This window comes from Bos mutus, chromosome 2 (assembly GCF_027580195.1).
Source record: "Bos mutus isolate GX-2022 chromosome 2, NWIPB_WYAK_1.1, whole genome shotgun sequence".
Lineage (NCBI taxonomy): Eukaryota > Metazoa > Chordata > Mammalia > Artiodactyla > Bovidae > Bos > Bos mutus.
Window position 1 is genome coordinate 35,885,028 of NC_091618.1, and position 25,049 is coordinate 35,910,076.

A 25,049-nucleotide genomic window follows, 5' to 3' on the forward strand; every position below is an offset into this window, starting at 1 on the left:
AGCCCTGCAAAAAACTGTCAAGAAAAATTTATGTACTTCATGATTTAGATGTTGTAATTAAAAAAAATAAGCATTCATTCAGCATGTCTTTGAAAAATGAAAAGGAAGTGTTAGTCATTCGGTGTCTGACTCTAGGTGACCTCATGGACTATAGCCTGCCAGGCTCCTCTGTCCATGGAACTCTGCAGGCAAGAATACTGGAGTGGGTAGCCATTCCCTTCTCTAGGGAATCTTCCTGACCCAGGGATCAAACCTGGGTCTCCTGCATTGCAGGCAGATTCTTTACCATCTGGGAAGCTGATAGGGAAGCCCCAGAGCCACCAGGGAAGCCCCAGCAGATCTTTCAGTCAGTCAGTCAGTTCAGTCGCTCAGTCGTGTCTGACTCTTTGCGACCCCATGAATTGCAGCACACCAGGCCTCCCTGTCCATCACCAACTCCCAGAGTTCACTCAAACTCACGTCCATCGAGTCAGTGATGCCATCCAGGCATCTCATCCTCTGTCGTCCGCTCCTCCTCCTGCCCCCAATCCCTCCCAGCATCAGAGTCTTTTCCAGTGAGTCAGCCCTTCGCATGAGGTGCCCAAAGTACTGGAGTTTCAGCTTCAGCATCATTCCTTCCAAAGAAATCCCAAGATCTTTATGGACTGCTAATTCTTTGTAAGTTGTTGTACTGTGTTTTATAAAGAAGTATAGAGCTATAAGTTAACAGTCCCTAACCCCAAACTTATTAATGCTAAAAGAGTACTTCAGGTAGTAAATGTCATAGACATTCCCAGAATCGTAATCCTGTAAAATCAAGGACTACATTTCATCCTTCTTTATATTCCCAGGACTTAGCACACTGCTTGGCATACACACACACACACACCAAAGTATAAGATAAATAATGAATGACTGAATAGTATGTATTGAAATGTGTGTGGGACAGGTGTCACAAAAATATTTATAGGTTTCCTGTTCCACATATGTCACCATTCTGTCCCAACAACAAATAGAAAGCTGAAGAGACTGAAAAATCAACCACTTTTCAGGACACCCAGTCATAGATTAGTCCCCACAATACGGTGGGTTTTACCTCCAGACCTTAAGTTGAATTTCCACAGTAAATAAGGGAGGGGAATCTCTTTCAACCTCTAGAAGGGGGAGGAGAAAAGGAACTATTTTGAAATGCACACCATACTTCTTAACAGGCCTTGCCCTCAGGGGAAGTTACTTAACAAGAGAGAGCCTACCCTGCTAGATTCATGCACACAATTCTAAGTGGCTTCAGTCTTGTCCAACTCTCTGTGACCCTATGGGCTGCAACCTGCCAGGCTACTCTGTCCATGGGATTCTCTAGGCAAGAATAGTGAAGTGGGTAGTCATTTCCTTCTCCAGGGGATCTTCTCAATGCAGAGATCTTATTTGAAGTAAGGAATTTCACTGGTTGAGCTGGCATTCCCACTAACAGGAAATTTATTATTTTGTACTTTTTAGAGATTAGACTACTTGGGTCTCTTATGTCTCCTGCACTGGCAAGCAGGTTCTTTACCACTGGTGTCATCTGTGAAGCTAGATATTATCAGAGCCTAACTACCATGGGGAAGAGAAATACCCAACTCCACCTGACTCTAGCCATCCTGGACCTGGATCATCAAAAGGATGAGATAAAAACAGAAACATTTGTGAAGTTCGTAGTTCAGAGGCATAGGCTCGGTAAAAGACTGAGACCTCATCATAGGACTGATGAACACTTACTATCTCCTCACCGCATTCTAAAGAACTATTTACACCACCTCCTTTTATGTGTTACATCATGTCTATCAAGAAAAAGTTACAAGGCATACCAAAAGGCAAAAACACATATTAAAGAAGCAGACATGGCATGGTTGGGAATTTTAAATAGCTATGATTGATACGCTAAGTGTTCTAGTAAATAAAGTAGACAATGTACAAGAACAGATGGTCTAAGAAGAGAGATGGAAATCTTAAGAAAGAACCAAAAAGAAATGCTAGAGAGAAAAAAAAAAAAAAAAACAGTGTAATGAAACGGAAGAATGTTTGATGGGCTTATTAGTAGATTGGACATGGATGAGGAAACAATTTTTGAGCTAGAGGATACATCAGCAGAATTCTGAAAAACTGAAAAACAAGAACAAAGACTGAGAAAATAGAACAGAATATCCAAGGACGGTGAGATGTCTATATGATTTCAACTATATGACATTTTGGAAAAAGCAAAACTATGGAGACAATAAATAAATCAGTGGTTCTTGGGATAGGGGAGGGGTCCTAGGGAGAGTTAGGGAGAGACAAACAGGCAGATCATGGAGGATTTTTAGGACAGTCTAAACACCTGAATGATATTATAATGATTAGTATAGTACTTTGGTATACTTTCATATACTTCAGTAATTATGTCATTGTACTTTTGTCCAAATCCATGGAATATGAAAGAGCAACAGTGAATCCTAAGGTAAATTATTGACTTTGAGAGATTTTGATGTAATGATGTAGATTCATCCCTTGGTTTAAAAAAAATCCTATGAGTGATATTGATAACAGTGGAAAATTATGCATGTGTGGGTACAAGGGATATATGAGAAATCTCTCTTTCCCTCTCACTTTTGTTGTAAGCCTAAGCTCCAAACAGAAAACAGTAAATAAAGTCTTTTTAAAAATTCATAGAGGAAATAAGACTCAAGTTAGCACTTAAAAAATAATAAGAGTTATAAAATAATAGAGAAAATAGAGAAAGAATTCTAGGTCTACTTCCACTTGGAAAATCTCCTCCAATTTTTATTCATTGCACAAAGACAATGTCTAAAATAAACAAAAATAAGAAAAAATAATCTGTGACATAGAGGGAAGCCTTGGGATGCAACAGAAACCTGGAAGAGTTAGTATGTTGAGATATAAAAGGGAGATCAGGGCCCAATTGTAGTGAGCCTTTAAGGCAAAGCTTGTTATGAGTGTGACAGTATTATTTGGGGAACTCAATCTTGCAGCCATGTGGAGTGATTTCAATATCTGAAGTTTTGAGTATTAGGTTGATGAGACCCTGGACTCAATTGATTGCTGTGACAATTGAAAATGTGAGATATATTCATTAATCATTGTAAAAATGATTTAATAGAACTTAGTGACTAACTGAATATAGAGGTTGTGCATCAAGTAGACAAACAGACTCAAGATGTCAGATCTGGTGTCCTATATGTGACAGACATAAAGGAAGGAGAGCCAGTTGTGGCTAAAGATGTCTAGTGACAGATTTCTTGAATTTGTCAATTTTTCAGAAAGACTTTCTTCCTGAATGGAAATGTGCTTTGTACCCCTCCTAAGGTACACCATCAGAACTCAGTCAAATGTCAGCTAGGTGAGTAGCCAGGGAATGGAAGTGTTAGTGAAGCATTTATCAGGATAACTTTAATTTGCAAAGACCAGGTGACTGTTGCATTTATTTCGAACTCTGTAGTTAGGTTCAGCAAATAAGAAGTTAAGCTCATCAAATGATTGGTTGTACTTAAGCCTTTGGGGACAATAACCTAGTTGTCTTTCTAAGAGATGTAGCTTAGCTTAACTTTTTGTTTGCTGAATTTAATTATAATACATTTACAATCAAGATGGGGAGCTGTATTTGCATTTCAGGAACTAATTTTTGTAAAAGCATTTCTGGTGACAAAAATCCCATTTTGGTTTTCCTTCTTATCAGCTAAAGGATGATCAGATGTCAAGAGAGTGTGACTCAGTTGGGCATTTCTTGTTCTGTTTCAGTGAGGCAGTTGACAGAACATCTGTTTTATTACTTCCCATGAAGTAGGATATAAGGAAAGTGTGAGCACTCATGGGGTCAGCAATCCAGTGTCCTTCCTAAGGAAGCAGAGGGGACAAGTTAACCAAAGGGTGCTGCAAATAAAGAGGAATACGGTAAAAGGAAAGTTGTGTTGTTTACAAAAAGATGGCCCATGTTAATAACTTGGAAGAAAAGAAGGGCAAGCAATAAATAAAATATTTGGACAAGGTGGATTTTGGTGACCTGAGAGGAAGTCAGAAGTGCAGAAATACACTAATAAGTAAAGTGAAAGTCACTCAGTCATGTTCAACTCTTTAGTCCATGGAATTCTCCAGGCCAGAATACTGGAGTGGGTTCAGTTCAGTTCAGTTCAGTTCAGTCACTCAGTCGTGTCTGACTCTTTGCAACCCCATGGACCGCAGCACGCCAGGCCTCCCTGTCCATCACCAACTCCCGGAGTTTATCCAAACTCATATCCCTTGAGTCGGTGATGCCATCCAACCATCTCATCCTCTGTTATCCCCTTCTCCTCCTACCTTCAATCTTCCCCAGCATCAGGGTCTTTTCAAATGAGTCAGCTGCTGGAGTGGGTAGCCTTTCCCTTCTCCAGAGGATCTTCCTGACCCAAAAATCGAACCTTAGTCTCCTGCATTGCAGGTGGATTCTTTACCAACTGAGCTACCAGGGAAGCAAAGCATGTGTTAAATGGATGTCACTGTGCTTTTCAAATTGCTTAGAATTTTAATCTTTTGAGTGGGAGAGCTTCACCTTAAAAAACGCTGACACCTCTGTTCAAGATTTATAAGGCACCTTTTGCCTCTGTATCTTTGTGTTTATGCACAATGTGTCTTTTTAATTGAGTGATTCTCACTGCCCCAGTGAAGTAAGGGGACACTTCTGTTTTACTGATGAGGGCACTGAGTCACAGAAAGGTTAACTGACTTGCTCAGGTCATGCATCAGTAGCTCGCAGAACTTAAGCTCGGAACATTCTAAAGACAAGAACTCATAACAAAGTGTAGCTTTATAGATAATTAAGCCACATTAATGCCTTCTATATTTTTTTTATTATAGAAGTCATACTATATCTGTAGCTAACTGAAGAGCAAACTTTGAACCAAATTGTCACAAAATGTTCTCCAACAAAAATAGATCTGGTATTAATGATATTTAATTGTTTAACCATGCCATGTGTATAATCATGTTATGTGTATTGGCACCCTCCCTCAGGATGCATGTAAGAAAACAAAACAAACAAACAATAAACATGCATCCTGCTGGCATAAATACTTGTAAAAAGATGGTCGAATGAATTGGTCAGTAAGCTGCTCAGCACGGATTCAACAACTTTTCTTAGACTACATTTGGACTATTCTGTTCAGATAAAGGCCCTAAATTTAAGGATATATTTGATTGGCTTAGACTGTGTCTAAAATAAACAATTGGGAGAGTATGTTTCCAGAAAACCGTGTCTCAACAGTAACAACTTAAAGAAGTGGGTGTGTTGACCCTGGTGAGGAGAGGACTAAATGAAAACATGATAATTGTTTTCAGATATTTGAAGGGCTCTCATAGAAAAAGGAGTGGCTTAGTTTTGAGTTGTTCCAGAAGACAAAATTAGGCAGAAGTTAAAAGGAGAAAGATTTTGGCCTAAAATAAAAATTTTGTTAACAATTAGAGCATTCTAACAATATAATGGGGTGCCTTGTTAGATGGGAAAAATAGACAGGAACTCTTAATTGAACACCTTGTATTCTCCAGGCACTGAGCCATTGGTACCACCAAGCGGCAAAAAAGAAAAGATTAAAGAGCCTGACATATTGTAGGCAACCAGTGAATGTTTAATTCTCTTATCTTCCCTAAATATTTCTCACTTTATATTCATGATAATCCAATGACGTCATTATTGTCAACATTTTGCAAAGGACGTGCTTAGTCACTCGGTCATATCCAACTCTTTGCAACACTTTGGGCTGTAGCCCACCAGGCTCCTCTGTCAATGGGATTTTTCAAGCAAGAATACTGGAGTGTGTTGCCATTCTCCAGAGGATCTTCCTGAGCCAGAGATTGAACCCATGTCGTCTGTGTCTCCTGCATTGTAGGCGGATTCTTTACCTGCTGAACCGTCAGGGCAGTCAGGCAAAGTTAAACAGCAAAAAGGCGGTGTGGAGGGTGGGGGTGAAGCTCAGACCGGATTCCAAATCTGTCTCCAAATCTCACTTTCATTCAACTGTACAATGCTGTCTTCATCATAACATTCTGCTCTTTGCCTGGAGAATACTCGGTCAAGAATTATCAGGAAGGGAGGAACAGGGTTTTGTGCATTTGGTAGAAAGTTGGTAGGAAAAAACACAGTCTTTTTCTTTTTGAATTTACTTGGAGATCAGTGCTGCTTCCCCTTGAAGATACTCTGTGCTGTTCAGTTATGCTTTGCCTTCTCAATCCACAGATATTAACATTTCTAACCTTCCAATGATAGATTTAGCACAGGTGTTTGGGTGTAGCTGATGTGGTTCTGGAATCATAGCCTTATCCAAAATCTTCTTCTGATGTCCCTTTATAATTTTTAAAATTTTTACTTAGGTTCTATCCAATAGGGATTTGAAGAGTATTGTGGTATGGTGTAAGGAATACTATCATGACCTCTGAGCACACTACTTATCTTTCTTTAAAACTTTATTCCTTTGGTCTTAAATGCTTTTCACTTCTCAGAGTCTTTATTAAAATCCTAAGACGCTTAGGTGGTTTGTCTTGGGAGGGTTAAAACTTACTAACTACCATAGCAGCTATTAGATTTCATTTTGACTGGAGTTAGTTGACATTTCATGGATCTTTCTTGACTAACAGAGTCGCTCGATGATTAATGTCTACATCTAGTCCCTAAATTGCTTTCAGGTACCCTCCAAATAAGTCGCATGTCACTCTTGCTCTTGCTGTGCCTTTATTTTTCCCTGCTTAAAACATGTATTCATGACTCATTTCTGCCGCAGTGCTTGTTTCAAGTAGTTAATGGAAAAACAGAAAACCTAGGTTCTAAACTCTCTAATGGTGGGATCTAGTGCAAATTAAACTCTCTGAGTTGCCTATTTCTCTTTTGTAAAATGAAAAAACTAGATTAAGACAGTATTTTACAGCTTTAGTCACTGTTAAAATGCCTTCATAATTTTTGCCTTACCCACCTGAAATTGTACTCTTATTTTCTTATGAGTTTTTATTGAATCTTTTTTATAAATAAGTAAATATATTTTAAAAGCAAGTTAATATTACTACTGAAAATGAAACTCCATTATCTTCCGCAAAAATATAAAATAATAAAACATTAATGCAAAGGAAAAAAAAAAAAAAACATGAATGCCAGAGACTCAGAGCCTGAAGATTTCTTTTTCTCTCCTTTAGGAAAAGACAATAGCCAAGAGTTAGAGATTTGTTAAAGATACAGAGATGCCATGCTGGGACTTTCTCATTGATGTGATCAGAGAGAAGAACTTTCACACAGTGTGATTCAGTGTTATTTAGTGCACTCTATGTACCTGAAATTATCTTATTTACCACCCTTTGGGAAACATTGAACGCAAATGTAGATGGTCTCTAAACTTAGAGAGAGCATGATCTGACAAACTAATATGTAATGAGGCTCCAAAAGGTGGAAGCTCAGTGGATTTTTTTATATTAGATTTTCCCCATGAACTTTTAAGTTTTAGGAGATTCTATTGACGGAGATATTTTGGGACCAGTGACATTACCAGAAGTCATCTAAATCTTATTTCTTAGGGAATTTCCTAATGGGATACTCTAGTCCCAAGTTATTTTGAGAAATGCTATATTTTTAAAAGACAAAGGATTTTGGTGTCTGATAAATTCTACTTTTTTGACCTTGAACAAATCTCTAAACCTTTTTTAGACTCAGTTTCCTCTTTGCAATAAGAATGTCATCATCCACAGAGGGAGACAAATGCAAAGTTAAAGTAGAGATAATCTATCATAATGCCCTGTCTTGTAACAGAAGTTTAAAAATACAATTCCTTACCCAAGTTTGGAGTCAAAATAATCTAGCAAAGTACATGATTTCTACTTTTTAAATATCATGCATGAAAGTGAAAGTCACTCAGTTGTGTCCAACTCTTTGCGACCCCATGGGTACAGTCCATGGAATTCTCCAAGCCAGGATACTGGAATGGGTAGCCTTTCCCTTCTCCAGGGGATCTTCCCAACCCAGGTATCAAACCCAGATCTCCCACTTTGCAGGCAGATTCTTTACCAGCCGAGCCACAAGGGAAGCCCTTTTGAATATCATAGAGAATGTCAAACTGCTTTAGTGTGGCATTAGATAAGTGTTATAATGTTGTGGTTAAGTTCATGGACTCCATAGTCAATAGCATGGTTTGAATCCACATTTATGGGCCTAGTGAACTTGGGCAAAATATTTAACTTCATCTGAAAAATGAAATTTAATAGTACCTACCTTTTGAATTGTAATGAGTTTTAAATGAATTACTACAAGCAAAGTATTAAGTGCTTAATTGACCTATGTTGAACAGTCCATAACTGTTAAATGATTAAGAACTAATGATGTTTTAAGAAGTGAAATAATTTTTAGAGAAACATTAAAATATCATATTAAAAAGCAAAGCAAAAAAAAAAATCCTAAAGCAAACTCTTTACTGAGAGCATTACATATCAATCTTTGATACACAGGCATAGAATATAAAGAAAGTTAGTGTTCATATGTTTTCAATTGATATTTTCACTAAGATTTAGTAAGACATTGATTCACCATTCTCTTAAGCTCTATGCATGCACTTATATAAGACAAGTCAATTGCTTAATAAAATACATTTATCTTTTGGATTGTAGAAAATAGAATACTGAAAAAAAAAAAAAGGAAATAGAATACTGATAGGTTGAATATTTTGTTTACATTTAGTTATATTTTTAACTAAAACTGTTGTTCTCTAAATTAAATTTATATTCAGAATGCCTCATGTATTCCTATTCTCTTTACATATTATATTATAAATGTTTATAAACTTCTAACAAGAAATTGGGTAAATTATTTGACAAATTCTCATTTATTATGCTATTTTGTAAAGAGTTCCAGAATATGGATTGTTGATGGGTAACTTTCAGCATACCCTTGGCTTATTTAATTTTTTTCTGAAACTTTTAAATCAAAATAGCCAAAAATAATAGAACTCAGTTTTATTTGTAATTCAAGTCTCCAACTCTCTTGTTCAATAAGCACATTAAAAAAATTGTCATTAAAGAAAAGATGAAAGGACTGATAGAAGAAGTGAGAGGGGAAAAAAGGGATGAAAAGGAAGAAGGAGGGGGAAACAAAGGAGAAAAAGAAGGATAGACACGGGATGGGATGCGGACAAGAGAGGCCGGCTGGTCCACAGAGGCCCCTCCATGATCAGTGGTGCCTTTTTGTCTAGTTTTTATTTGTATTAGAATGAAGAAGGAAATGGCGACCCACTGCAGCAGTCTTGCCTGGAGATGGACAGAGGAGCCTGGGTGGGCTACAGTCCATTTTTGTCTACTTTATTTGTATTAAAGTTTTCTAAATAAGATTTCCTTGAAAAGGGAGTCTCTGGAGTTAAAGTTTGCAAGCTTCTAAGGTCTTTATCAGCAACTCACAGTTGTTGTTTTTGTTGCCTGAACATCTGGATAGTGGTGGGAAAACTCTTCACTAGCAATTCCCTACAGCATCCACCAGTGTCAAGGGAGATAGGTCTGCACAGGTCTCAGCTCTCCACCTTGGTGGACAATTAGAACTTGGGGACATTGTCAGCTTCGCTGGTCTTCAGCAAAAAGTGGTGAAGACATGTAAAAACTCTGTTTCTTTGAAAACTCCAACAGTTACAGAACAAATTGCCCACATATCAAGTTACCTTGGGTCTTTTCTTCCTGGAGAGCAACCTGATAAGGAGAGAAAAGATGAAAAGAGTAGGTGTCAGCATCTTAATTTTCCTTTAGCAAAGCAGGGTTACATAATTATGTGGGTTGATGGTCAGACAGACTCTTAAGAATCAGTCTTTCCTTTTGATTAACATTAGTAGCTTAATATTTTATACTAGTAAAATATGACACTATGACTGTGTCTTACTTTCTGTTTCCCAGCCTTACGAGTATCAAAGAATAACAAGGAATAAAGCATATATTCACCCCTAATTTAAACATACTTCATCAATTAAAATTGCCAAGGCTTGTGGCAGAGCATATGTTTCATCCATTATGATTCTGTTGTCTTTTACAGATGAAAATGTAAATCAAAATTTGCATCAGACAAAAGCAATATCAATCAACAAAGTCAAGATTATTCTTTACTGTTTTCTTAGTTTATTAAAAGAAATATAAAATGTTCCTTTTTAACCTCATCTCAAACATAGATCATCATGGATCTGCAGTGCTAAATATTTATTCTCTACATATGTTTCTGTCAGTTCAATTAAGTCATTCAGTTGTGTCCAACTCTTTGTGACGCCATGGACTGCAGCATACCAGGCTTCCTTGTCCATCACCAACTCCCAGAGCTTACTCAAACTCATATCCATCGAGTTGGTGATGCCATCCAACCATCTCATCCTCTGCCATCCCCTTCTCCTCCCACCTTCAATCTTTCCCAGCATCAGTGTCTTTCCAAATAAGTCAGTTCTTTGCATTACATGGCCAAAATTTTGGAGTTTCAGCTTCAGTCAGTCCTTTCAATAAATATTCAGGACTGAATATTCCTAAATATTCCTTTAGGATTGACTGGTTGGATCTCCTTGCAGTCCAAGGGACTCTCAAGAGTCTTCTCCAACACCACAGTTCAAAGCATCAGTTCTTCAGTGCTCAGCTTTCTTTATAGTCCAACTCTTACATCCATACATGACTACTGGAAAAACCATAGCTTTGACTAGACAGACCTTTGTCAGCAACATAATGTCTCTGCTTTCTAATATGCTGTCTAGGTTGCCCATAGCTTTTCTTTCAAGGAGCAAGTGTCTTTTAATTTCATGGCTGCAGTCACCATCTGCAGTGATTATGGAGCCCCCCAAAATAAAGTCTCTCATTGTTTCCATTGTTTCCCTATCTATTTGCCATGAAGTGATGGGACCAGATGCCATCATCTTAGTTTTCTGAATGTTGAGTTGTAAGCCAACTTTTTCCCTCTCCTCTTTCACTTTCATCAAAAGGCTGTTTAGTTCTCCTTTGCTATATTCCTGTATTATGTTTTTATAACAGAAATGGGGAAATTCAGGTGAATTGTGATGTACAATCATTTATTACTTGAACATGTATACAGCAGTGCTGGTAAATTGCATTGCTTATTTTCAAGGTAAGTACAAAACATACCACATGGACACATACTCCAAATTAGGTTGGCTTTAAACAATACATCCTGTTATGTGCCAGACCTTGTGTTAGGTGCTAGGAATATCAAGATGAACAGGATAGGTTCTTTGAACTTGAGAGCTCACAATACAAGGAAGAAAACAGAAATCAATCAAATTGTGATAATGTGATATGATACTAGCTATATAGAGGTATGAACAGAATACCTGGGAAGCATGAAATAGGGCTAGGACAGATCCACAAATCTGAATGTGGTTAATAAAGGATGGTGTAGTCCTGTTTATTGCATTTCTAGTTCAAAGGAAATCACTTTTTAATTGTTTTTGAATGACTAAGAACCCCTCAGTGCTACAAAATGAACCATGATTTGCCTTTACAAAATTATCCAGCCCTTTGTTGTGTTGTACAGAGAAAGCAACATGTACTCTTTCAAAATATAAAATTTATGCACAAATGAGACTGAATCTATAATAGTTCATAAGTGTTTAACTTTTGGAAATTTTCCCTTTTAAATCATGTGATTAGTATTTTCAAATGTAAATGTCTTTCTAACTTAAGAAATAGAAGGGGTTCATTGTTAAAAAAAAAAAAAGAACATCAACTTGTGTAACATAGGAAAAACAGTCTTCCTTCCTCTATGTAACAACCACTGTCTTTCTTATATAACTCAGAAATACCTTTCAAATTTACTGTATATTCACTTAGAATTATTTTTTATCTTTTTATTAGAGAAAAGCGTATTGGTCAGAATCCAGAAATAACAGAATGTTAAAATATGCACAGGATTTTGAAGACTTGTTAAAAAAGAATATAGAATATTTCATTAATAATTTTGTGTCATTTTCATATTTAAAAGACAATTTTGATATATTGTATTAAAAGTATATACATTATTAAAATTTAATTGTACCTGTTTCATTTTACTTCTTTAAATGTAGATAGGAGAAAATTTTAAATTACATATGCAGTTTGCAGTTTTGACTCACATTACATACATTGGACAATGTGGGTCTGGAAGGAGAAAAAATTTTTCTCAATATGAGTGCCTTTTCAGCTTATCTAAAAGTGAAGAATAGAGTAATGAACTTCTGAGGCAAAAGTAACAGAATGTGTAAAGCCTGAAGGCAGGAAGAAAGCTAGGCTATTTCAAATAACTAAAAGGAACTGAATTTTCAGTGTGGCTAAATTTTCTGAAAGAAAAGGAAGACTGGCAAGTTCTATATATCATATCGAAATAAATGAGTGGATGGATGGATGAATAGGGTGGTGGATGGACGAACTGATAGAGACAGAGGGACAGATATAATATTGCTGTGTGAAGTATAGAAATAGAGAGAAGCAAAAGTTAAAGTGGCGATACTGATTAATTGCAGAAGTCTGAATAAGAGACAATAGTGGCTTGGATAATGGAAAATATTATCACTTGAAAGGAGAGAACAGATTTGAATCATGGTTGGGATATAGAATTAATAGTATTTGCTATTGAATGTTCATATTAAGGATGAAAAAATAGAAGTTTTATTGACACTGAGCTGAAATTGATGGCAGAGATAGTTCAGTTTAGGAAATGTTATATTATACCAGTGGAGCTTTCAAATTGAGATGTATGAAATTGGCTTTTTGTATTATTATTTATGATACTTAAATCTTGTCCATATAATACCTAATGGTATACCCTTCTGCACATGGTTAGTAAATGTTTATTAATTGTCCAGTTAAGCACATGATATTTTAGAATAAACGTATATGACATAAGAGAAAGAAGAAAAATTTTTCTTTGAAAAATAATCCCTGTAAATGAAAACGACCAAAGAAAGTATCAATATTGTTTTTAAGCTATCAACACCTTATAGTTACAGAAATAAAATAGATAAAATGGCCAAATGTTAGTTCAGTTTAATGAACTCCAAAATGACTTAATTTTAGAAGCAAATTGATTGGATTATTAATCAGCACAAGTAACAAATTCAAAAATCATTAAAAAATGAATTATCAGAAAGTAAAGCAGAGATAGATAAAATAAGAAATTAAGAAAATGGCCAGTGGTAAAGTAAATATGTATTTTTAGAGGAAGATAGAATTCATGGCTCTAGATAATTTAACTTGATCTTTTCCTATTTTCAGAATCTACTCTGTTTTCTTTAAGAAGGCAAGAAATAAGTTTAAGTTCAGAGTGCAGATTTCTATGTATGGAACTAATTTGAGAAGGAAATTATCATAACCTGAAAAAATTACAGGGGCACTTTGGCCACCTCATGTGAAGAGTTGACTCATTGGAAAAGACTCTGATGCTGGGAGGGATTGGGGGCAGGAGGAGAAGGGGACGACAGAGGATGAGATGGCTGGATGGCATCACTGACTCGATGGACGTGAGTCTGAGTAAACTCCAGGAGTTGGTGATGGACAGGGAGGCCTGGCGTGCTGCGATTCATGGGGTCATAAAGAGTCAGACATGACTGAGCGACTGAACTGAACTGAATACTATGAGAAAACAGAAATTTGTGACTCAGAAAAGGTATGGGGATGGGAACCATGTAAGTTGTGGAGGGATAAAGGAATCAAGATAAGGGTAAGCTTCTAGGAGGAGAGGAAGCTCTCCATCTGTCTTTTAGTGATTCTTGCAAATATATGTATGAAAACCTATCTAAGAATGATTTTCAAGGGAATGAATGAATAGAAAGATATATGAGAAGTGATCAGTGTTTAAGGGGTCTGTTATGAGCTGATTCCAATTTAAAGAAACTTCATTTCCCATATATTATTTTCAGTTCCAAATGACAAGAGTATTTTTAACTTTATTTTTAATTTAAATTTGTATAGCTTTGGGATCATTACAGTGTTGTTTCCCTAGTTATAGATTGGTTATATGTTGTGGTATACATATTTCATTGATTACTTCATATAGCCAAATATTTTGTTCCTCAAGAAACTTGGAAATATTGAACCCCAAAACAAAAGAAGTAGAAGAAGAATACTTTATAGTAAAGAATGTTTTGTCTTTTTTATTTTAAAAACAATTTGAATATAAAATTATGGTTTTATCTTGATCCAAAAGCATAACACATTTCAGAATATCATGTGCAAGTTTATTCTTAAATTGACTCATTCAGTAATTGTACTCTGAGTGCCCAATATGTGTCACACAGTGGAATGTACTTAAAATAAATATTTTGTACATTGCATATGTGTTTATTAATGTCATTAGTGCAAGCTCATAACTTAGCTTTCCATATTTAAGTTTCATATGTGAAAAATGCTGATTTCCTTTTCAGATTCACTGAACAAGGCCTGGTCCCTTGGCTCTATCCAAATCTAGATAAACAAATAGTCATTAAAATTTGACTAATCCATACTTCCCATACACAACAACACTAAACTATCAGCAGTTTTTGAAATAAGATGATTAGCAATGCAAATTTATCTTCTTACCTGTAGCTCACAATAAGCAGAATAAACAGAAATATAAATCTCAGGAGAGTAGCAGCCCTCAGAATTTTGCTTTAATGATCCTAAGGACTCTGGACCTAGTTACTTAAATGCTTTAAGGGTCCTTTGCATTTGATCAGGATTTTGTGTGTGTGTGTGTGTGTGTGTGTGTGTGTGTGTGTAAAACCTTCCCCATACCCACTCAAGCAGAAGGATCACTTTCTGTTTGCTTTCTCACTGGTCCCAGTATCCAGTTTTTTTTTTTTTCCTATTTATCATACATATATTGCATATGTGTATTTACTTGGCCATTCCCTTGAGGTTCAGGATGGTGATCTATGACATATATTTGTGTATCCTGCACCTAAGAATCATTCCTGGTACATAATGGGTGTTTGAGGTTGGTAAAATTGGTTTATTCTAATTCTGTAAAACAAACAAACAAATAAAACATTCCTATAAACATATGAGCAAAGCTGTAAGAATGTAAACCATTAGTGAGAATGACAGAATTAAGACTGAATCATCCCACCAATTTATAAAACCAATGACAGTAATATTTTCCCATATCAGATACAGTGATAAGGGAGAATAACTTGGCTTCAAAATTTATAGCAGCATTGTGGGCTCAGTACTAAGGATGAAAAACTTTTAGTTCTTTCCCCTCATCCACTCTTACTTTACCCTCCACTTTTAGGTGCTGTTTTCTTTTGCAGTAAATGCTGATATAATTGAGGCTAAGATAAGGTCCATTGATGTAACAAACCATTAGCTGAAAACAGTCATCCTACCATTGATCTTTTGCAGGCTTTCTTTTTATCCTGGGGCTTAAAAAAAAAAAGGAAGAAAGAGGAAAAACAGAGAAAGAAAAACAAAAACACCAAACACAGTATTCTAACACTTAATACTTAGTAATAACTATAAGACTATTGATATGATTCCCTTGCCAGCAGTTCACTTTAATATGGAATTGATCATCCATTCTCAACCGAACAGCTGTTTTAAAGCTACAGCATATCTAGCATTCACCTTCTCACCTGAATGCCTGCATTTGATAGAGGTGGTTATCTGTGTGATCAGTGTTATCTTCAAAACGGAATTAGCAGGCTTCAGATATCTCAATAACTATACATAGCCCTTCTAATCCTCACTAGCACCTAAACTGATAACTTTATGACAAAATACACACACACACACACACACACACACACATAAATAAATGAAAGGAGGGGAAGATTTAAAGACCGTAATTACATAAGGTCATCTTGCAGGACAAGAAATCCTAAATAAAGCTAAATACAGTTGACTTCTGAAATGAACCAGTAGAGCCAAATTAAAGCTCTCAAATAAGGTAGCACTTATAAGAAAACAAGGCCAATGTGTTTTTATACCTCTGGAGAAATGATTATTTCCTATTTGTGCCATGTGGAGAAATGATATTCCTATTCCTCACATGTGGATTAGAAATGTGTCATTGTGTCCTGTTACCAAGGCCATCAAAGTAAAGCTATAGCAAGGCATGTATGGACAGTTGTAGTTCAAAAGGACATTGATCACTGCATTGTAGCTATTGCAAATAGAGGATAATTGCTGTTTTACTACTGAAGAGGTCTTGGTGGATACTTTTTTTTAAAGTAATTTTTATTTATTTATTTAATTTTTGTCTGTACTGGCTCCCCATTGCTGCATGGGCTTTTCTCTAATTGTGAAGAGCCAGGGCTACTCTCTAGATGCGGAGCACAGGCTCTAGAGTGTGGGCTCAGTAGTTGTGGCAGAGCACAGGCTTCATTGCTCTGCGGCTTGTGGGATCTTCCTGGACCAGGGATCCAACCTGTGTCTCCTGAATTGACCGGAGGATTCTTTACCACTGAACTTAGAAGCCTGATAGATACTTTTTAAATTTTTTACAAATTTTCTGTAACTAGAGAACACGTGTCACTATTTAAAGTACACATTGTATTCTTATATCTCAAGAGAAATTTCATGATTTAGAATTTCTTTGAGCAGTAGCCCCTTCACATACATAGCCAAATGGTTTAAGTATGAGCAAGCAGTTACATATGCGGTAGGTAGTTAAAAAATGCACATTTGAACCACTTAACAGAATACCAGTCTTCTAAGACAGTGCTTTATTTAAATTTAAAAACAATTTTTCATATAAAAGTGCTAACATCCATTCTATTTTATTGAATATTCGTTAAATGTCTTTTGCTGCTAAGTTGCTTCAGTCGTGTCCGACTCTGTGTGACCCCATGGACGGCAGCCCACTGGGGTTACCCCCGTCCCTGGGATTCTCCAGGCAAGAACACTGGAGTGGGTTGCCATTTCCTTCTCCAATGCATGGAAGTGAAAAGTGAAAGTGAAGTCCCTGAGTCGTGTCTGACTCTTAGTGACCCCATGGACTGCAGCCTGCCAGGCTCCTCTGTCCATGGGATTTTCCAGGCAAGAGTACTGGAGTGGGTTGCCATTGCCTTCTCCGGTAAATGTTTTTGCACATGACATTATAAAACAGCATTTTACAATATCCCCAAGAGTCTGGAAAGGAAAATGGAATTTTATTTTTTCTAAATACCCCCAAGGGCCTGACAGTTCTTTAAAAACCAATGCCCTACTTCCAATTACCTGGTAAAAAAATCCACTCTCATCAATGTGGAGGTTTCCTTTCATCAATGTCTATCAAAGACTGAACTGCCAAAGTCTAAGCCTGAATTGCATATTTTTCTATTCCAGTATATTGACAAACCCTGCAGAGACACTGAGCTTCCCATTGGTGTCTCTTAAAGAAACTAGAGGATAAATACATGTGTGTGCATGCTAAGTTGCTTAAATTATGTACGACTCTGTAAGACCCTAAGGATTGTAGTCTGAGAGACTCCTCTGTCCATGGGATTTTCCAAGCAAGATCCTCCAGGGGATCTTCTTGACCCACGCATTCAATCCTCAGCTCTTCTGTCTCCTACACTGACAGGCAGGTTCTTTACCACTAGCTACATGTGGGAAACCTGGCCTTACTGCCTTTCCCCACACAACTGTCCATATCCAAAGTCTTTCTTTTTTAACAGGCAGAACAGTCAGTATGATGGATCTGACCTCATTGATTCAATTTAAGGTTCACTTTCTCACAGAAATAGTGCATGCCTTGTTAAATTTAAGTGGCATTGTTTTCCTGTTCTCCTTCTGCAGCATTCTGTGTGTACTTTTAAAACAGTAATTAAATTATGACTATGGGTTTTTCTCCTCGTCTTTATATCCCAACTCCAGTCTCTAAATTTTCTTGGGGGAACGTTTGTCTTTCATCATTGTATTCCCCGTGCTTAGCACATGCCTTAATAGTAGGTATTAAATAAACATTCTAAATTATTACTTCAGCAAGCTGTGTCTAAATGGGATACAAAGATCAACCATAATAACTTCTTGTGTATCAGCTTATATTTTCCCCTTAAACATTAACTTAATAGATAGAGGAGCAAGTAGATACGAGACATAATATTAATGGAGAATTGGGAATAGTCAGTGTTGGAGAGAGATAGGCAAAATGGTAGATTGTTTTGAAGAGCAAAATATTCAAGATTCTAGCTAAATATAATCCTGCAAATAGCCATTGTTTGACTCTCCAATTTACCTAAGCATCTTCATTCCACATTTTCTCATCATTCTTTGGCCTGTTAGTTGCCCCAGTTTTCCAAGGGCTAAGCAGATAATTCAAGCCAGAGATTTATTTTGCGTAATGCTGAAATTATGAGCAGGCAACGAAGCAATAATAAAATATTAAAGTGAAAAGGTCACTGTATTTTAGAGAACAAATGAAATGTGTACTAGGTATGTTTCAAGGGCTTACTCATTGAAATAAACTGTAAGTAATCCAAAACCTAACGTAATCAACCACTTTCGCTTTTCTTTGAAGAACAAAATAGTCCTTTAAGCTTTGTTTTCATCACTGAAATGAGAACAACAGATCTTCCTAATAAGTAGCAGAGAAAAATAGTTAACATTTTCACCAAATTCTCTGAGGATGTCCTGTAGTTACTATGACATTTTCTTTTCTTTCTTTTTTTTCTTTCCTATTTCAACTTTGAACTTGTAACTTGCATAAAAGCTTATCAGCTTACTAAAGTTTTAAAAGACTGTTCGTATCACCAGTGTTTCAGATTTTGTCTCTTCTATACTTATTTGATAACTGACCTCTTAAACCTCTTTTCTTGAATTTATATCTAAACCTGAGGTTCTCTTTCTGAGACACAATTCTTATTTTCCTTTTTAAATTTTATTTTCCCAAATCACAATATCATTTGCAGTTGGAGTCATCTCTTTTCTTTCTCTTTGCGTATTTCCAATTTTGTCAAAATATTAGGACATGTAGAAAATAGCACTGGGTTCTCGTGAAATTCTGCCCATTGTATGTCAAGCTTACTTCCTTTTGAGAAATTTAGTTATAAATTCTCTGCATTCTAGCACATTGATTCAAATTAAAACTGCATTAATAATTGAGTCACAAGCCTTTTTCTCTTTTCTTTGATTTGTATCACAAGACAATTAATATTCTATTGCTTTTTATATCTCTCTAGCACTTAATTCAAAAACATTTATATAACTTGGATATTTTCTCTAGGGTTTTATGCAAACTTTGGGGATTTTATTAGAATCTGAGAACTTTCTGAAACATACCCATCAAAAGTTTTCACCTCCATTATGAATTCTTTAGAAATGAATCCCAAGAGAAAGTTTGGCATATAGCAAATCAGCCAGGAACAAATTTAATAAAATCAATTTAATAAGTAAGGGAATAACACACAAGAGTTGTTTTGATAACTGCATGCCTCTGGTGCATAGAATAACACAAAGCCAAATGCCAATTGCTTTCAGTGCCTTACAAAGAAAAAGTCTCAAATTAGAACTCAGGAAATGTCTCACAACTTTTTTTTCCCCCAAGACCAATTCTTATAATGCAGCATTTAAGGCAACATATGCAGTGAGGTGTTTGGAGTGCTTCTGGGCAAAGTTAGTCTTTCTTCCCCAATAACATGACTTTTGATGTTTATGTGCAAAAGAAACAAGATGCTTTTCAGCATCTTAGAAATTTTCCTGGAGAATTTCACATATACTTTTAAGCCCTATTGTATGATCTGTTTAATGAAAGTAAAATACACATAATTCATAACCATTTAAATTTGAATATTAGTTTTATGGTATATATGACTATAAACTCACTAATATAGAGAGTTTTATTTACGGACTAAGGTGTCTTCTTTTTGAAATATTAATTTGTAATTGGACCAGGTTAATCTCACTATTAAGTAACAGGGCAGTAACTTACATACTTTCTTTTTCTGGAGATGTATTTTACTACATTTTTTTGCTTATTTATCAGATAATTAAAATAATTAAAATATCTATTTTTTTCTCCAGTGATCACTAATAGCCACTCATTTTTACATAATTGTAATCAAATGGTATGATAATAAGAGCCAATACTTACATCTTTTCTAAACATATGCTAACTGATAAATATATGATACAGTTATATGTACTTTATATATATTAATTCACATAATCACAGCACTACCTGGTGAGAATTAGCACCTCCATTTTACAGAGCAGAGACTGAAAAGGTTTTGTGACTTGAGTGAGATTTCAGTTTATTAATGGCAGAGCCAAGATTCAAACTCAGGCAGAGTGGCTTCATTATCTTTACTTTTAAATTTGTTGTTGTTATCCTGTCTAATATAAATACTTTGGGAGTTATACTTTTCTTACACAACTGGGTTACAGATTCAAGATGCCCATGGATTTGGTTAGGCTATTCTGAGTTCCGTTTCTAGTTTCTTTTCCCCCCCACACATGATGAACACTTATTCTCTCAGCTTTCTCATATAAAATCAAAGATTAGTAATAATATTCATTTCATAAGGTTTTTGTGAAGTATCAGTGACTTACTATATACAAAAGTACTTAGCATAGTGCTAAGTACTTAATAGTTCAATTCAGTTCAGTCACTCAGTCGTGTCCGACTCTTTGCGACCCCATGAACCACAGCATGCTAGGCCTCCCTGTCCATCACCAACTGCTGGAGTCCACCCAAACCCATGTCCATTGAGTCCGTGATGCCATCCAACCATCTTATCCTCTGTTGTCCCCTTCTCCTCTTGCCCTCAATCTTTTCCAGCATCAGGGTCTTTTCAAATGAGTCAGCTCTTTGCATCAAGTATTGGAGTTTCAGCTTCAACATCAGTCCTTCCAATGAACACCCAGGACTAATCTGCTTTAGGATGGACTGGTTGGATTTCCTTGCAGTCCAAGGGACTCTCAAGAGTCTTCTCCAACACCACAGTTCAAAAGCATCTTGGACAGTTCTTTGGCACTCAGCCTTCTTTATGGTCCAACATTCACATCTATACATGACCACTGGAAAAACCATAGCCTTGACTAGATGGACCTTTGATGGCAAAGTAATATCTCTGCTTTTTAATATGCTATCTAGGTTGGTCATAACTTACCTTCCAAGGAAAGTTTTTTGGCTGCAGTCACCATCTGCAGTGATTTTGGAACATACAAAAAATAAAGTCAGCTACTGTTTCCACATCTATTTGCCCTGAAGTGATGGGGCCAGATGCCATGATCTTAGTTTTCTGAATGTTGAGCTTTAAGCCAACTTTTTCAGTCTCCTCTTTCACTTTCATCAAGAGGCTCTTTAGTTCTTCTTCACTTTCTGCCATAATGGTGGTGTCATCTGCATGTCTGAGGTTATTGATATTTCTCCCAGCAGTCTTGATTCCAGCTTGTTCTTCCTCCAGCCCAGCATTTCTCATAATGTACTCTGCGTATAAGTTAAATAAGCAGGGTGACAATATAAAGCCTTGACATACTCCTTTTCCTATTTGGAAGCAGTCTGCTATTCCATGTCAAGTTCTAACTGTTTCTTCCTGACCTGCACACAGGTTTCTCAAGTACTTAATAAGTGAAAGCCAAAATGTTATGTCTTTATTTTGTTATTACTTGAGACCTTTCTTGAATATAGTTTTCCATTAGGTTGTACCCTCTTTTGAGAGTGTCTGTTCTAAAAGTTATGGTGCCTCCTTTCTGGAATGAAATGAAGTATGGAGGGATTTTTCATATGGGGGAAGTTAAGAGAAAAACTACTTAACTCTGTATTTCCTCAAACTGAACTGAACAAGCATGTTAATTAAGCTTGAATTTGTCTTAATAGAGTTTACCTTTGTTTCTCAGATGACTAATTTTATTGTACACTAATATCCTAAAAATAATATCCACTGAAAAGAAAACTTCATTCAACATATATAACCTAGTCAATTATTCAGTCAACATGTGTAACTTATAGTGCTACTCATGGAGGGATACAATAGTAAGCAAATCAGATTGGTATTAGTTAAAACTCTATAATTTAAATGTATTTTAAAATTATCTTCCTGTAAAAAAATAGTTTTTCTTAGCCTCACTGCCTCATGAATCATTACTTCCTGATCTATTAAGAGGCACATAGATGAGAAAAATTGGAATGGATCTTACCTCTTCAATCCCTTGCCTCACCTGCTTTTGCTAATGTGAACTTGATTGTTAACACAGCAGTTATAAACACTCATATAATTCCCATCTTCAGGGGACAAAGTCTTACCTTTTTAAGTCTTTAAATTTTAATTTCTGAGTACTGAGCAAAAGCAGTATTAAATTTATCAATGCAATAGCTAACATAAATAAGACTTTAATTTCATGTGAAATGTCTCTCTGTCCCTGTTCGACAACTCAAATAACTATGTAGAATTCTTGAACAGTGTTTAACATTTAAATTTAACATGTTTTTCACAAAATGTGTAAATATTATGTACATACAATGATCATAATCAGACATGTTTAGGAAAAGCAATTTGTTTCCCCTTAGATATCACTAATAGCTCTCTGCTTGTGATCTAGACTTGTAATAATTTTTCCAAGGTTACAGAGGTTCCTTAAATGAAAGGAAACTGAAAAGAACATCAAATGTGAGACCTTCATAGAGTTCACTGGGAAGAATGAGCCTTTACCTGCCAATGCTTTTTATTAAAAGGAGTGAGACCATTGTCCTGAGTGCTGAGTTAATCAGTTAGTAAGTTTTACTTCACTTCATTGACTCTTAAAAGATGCTTTAAATTTTTTTTCTTATTATAAACTAAATCATTTATTTAAAAAAATGAACAAAAAGATAAAAATCATTTAAAAATTATGTAATTTCCCAATATAAAATTAGCTAATGTTAACTTTTTACATTTTTCTATGTATATACAAATAGACATGATAGTATTTTTCAATTTTAAACAATTTTTGGTGCAATATTTTTCTGAACTCCTTGCCCATTTCACCTTTCAGCCAACCTAATGGTTCTCAACCTAGAAGAGTATCTCATCCTACTAAGGAGTGTGTAAAAGTGTGTAGAAGCATTTAGTGGTGGTGATGGAAGGACAGTTATTACAACACTGAAGTAAATTGACTCCATATCAATTCCTGATAATTCCTTCAAGTTCCATTATATGAATATCTAAGAAAAAAATCAGTGAAGTGGGGATGTGAGTAATGGTCTAATCATCTGAGATTTTAGTGATCTTTCTTGTAGAATAAGGGCTCAAAATGAAACTTAACTTTAGGTTAAGATAGCTTCAGTTTGTTGCAAAAAAAAAAAAATGAAATTATATGTCTTCCATATGTGAGTTTTGGGAAGAGATTTGTACCTGTCACATCAATCAACCTTAATCTCTCTCTCTACATTGTTTCCTCTTTCCAGCTCTTCTGCTTGCTCCTCCCTCTCTCTCACCCTAAAAAGAAATGCAATTATATTTTGCATTTTGTTTTTCCTTCTTTCAGACACTATTTTGGACACATGTGTCTTTGTTAATTTTGGGGAAAGTGTTAGTTATGAACGCATACTGGGAACTGAGGCAGCTTTTCTTTTTTCCTGGTGATGTCCAGCTACAAACCATTCTTGGTGCCCACTATTCTGAGCACTGAGCATAGTGCTGGGTTCCTCTCTGCCCCAACATCCTGGGGGCAGCAGGTCTGCCACACCTCTGGTGCCAGAAAGTCTGACATCTGCAGGGCAGCTGAGTAACTGCTTTTAAAGTAGGCTTAAATAATCATATCAAAAAGGGTAGGTGTGACCAAGACTGTATCAGATAGAATATAATTGATTGGGGGGTGTGGTCAAAGGAAAGAAGCATTGCATATACAATCATATTAGTTTACATTAACAGCTGGCGAGAATCATCAAATACTGTGGGGAAAAGGAACAGAGGAAAAAAACAAAATCTCAAGAGGCAGTGTTACCTTTAATAAACCGTTGTTTTATTTTCAGTCATTTGAGATACTGGCAAAGGCATTGTGCCTTCATGGGAACATCTCTGCAAAACATGTGGGGTGGACAGATACCAAAAGATTTCAATCAGAATCTCTGGGGCAGAATGGCCTGTGCATCAATATTTTATTTTGTGGCTAAGCTCCAAATATGATTACAATGTACATTCAAGATTGGAAACTGTGGACCAAACGTGTCTAGATGAGCACTCAGGTTAACTTCTTAGTCCTTCGGGAGTCCAAGGGAATGGGGCCAGCTTTCAAGACTGGGTACTTCTATATACTAGCCTAACTGAACTCACTGCCAAGAAAGCTCCAGGTTAACTACAGAGGCTGTTTGACATTTTGACATTGGAAACCTAGGAAACATTAGGGTAGTGGAAGTTTCTAACTTAGGAGTAAGGAACAAACATAATATTAAAATTGTTGCAAGTGAAAGAGATTTCCAGAAATATAGTATAAGTAAATAAATAACTGATGTAATAACAGGAATTTCAAATAATGGGTTTAATATTTTATGATTCTCCTTTTAAACTACATCACATTTTGTGTAAGTTTCTTAAAGGGTAGTGTCTTTAATACTCTTAGAGAAGATGTCATGGTTTATTTTCAGAAGAGTAAATTAAGGTGCCACCACTTCTGTGAGCATGTTTTGACCAGCCATGTGTTCTAATGATGTCCTTCATCTGACGTGGCTTTCCAAGATATAGACAGGTACAGATAGAGCTAACACATCTGACCAGGAAAGGCAGAAACTCAGGGATCACACTTTTGTGGGGATAGTTAAAGCTTTATAGAAGTTTCAAACACAGAACTCCTACTGGGTTGCTCCAAGTGACTTGTTCTTCTCAAGGAAACAGATTTCAAAACATTTAAAATACTCAGTAGACACAGACTACACAAGATTCATCTCTTACATAATGAGGGTGAAACAAACTAACAAAAAGCTAAAGATGATATTCTCCAAACTTTAAAATGATCTTTTCATCCAGGAATACTAAAATATTTGTTGGAACTTTTCTTTCCTAAAGTGTAAAATAAAATCCCTAGACATCTATTTCAGTAGTATAGTTCAACTTCATAATTTCAAATTCGTATAATTTACATTTTATGAGGTCACTCAGAAAAGTAGGGCTGTTTTAATATGTAAAATGTGAAATCAGGTTGACATTTGTATG

General features: G+C 36.0%; 1 protein-coding gene and 1 non-coding gene across 5 annotated transcripts in view; one reads left to right on the forward strand and one right to left on the reverse strand.

Annotated features, from left to right (window-relative positions):
- ERBB4 (erb-b2 receptor tyrosine kinase 4) overlaps positions 1-25,049 on the forward strand; it is a 1,231,440-nt gene that overhangs the window by 500,150 nt on the left and 706,241 nt on the right. The window lies entirely within an intron of this gene.
- On the reverse strand, positions 23,482-23,573 carry LOC138985027 (small nucleolar RNA SNORA17). The gene has a single exon (XR_011462267.1). It is a non-coding gene; the product is annotated as a small nucleolar RNA SNORA17 (small nucleolar RNA).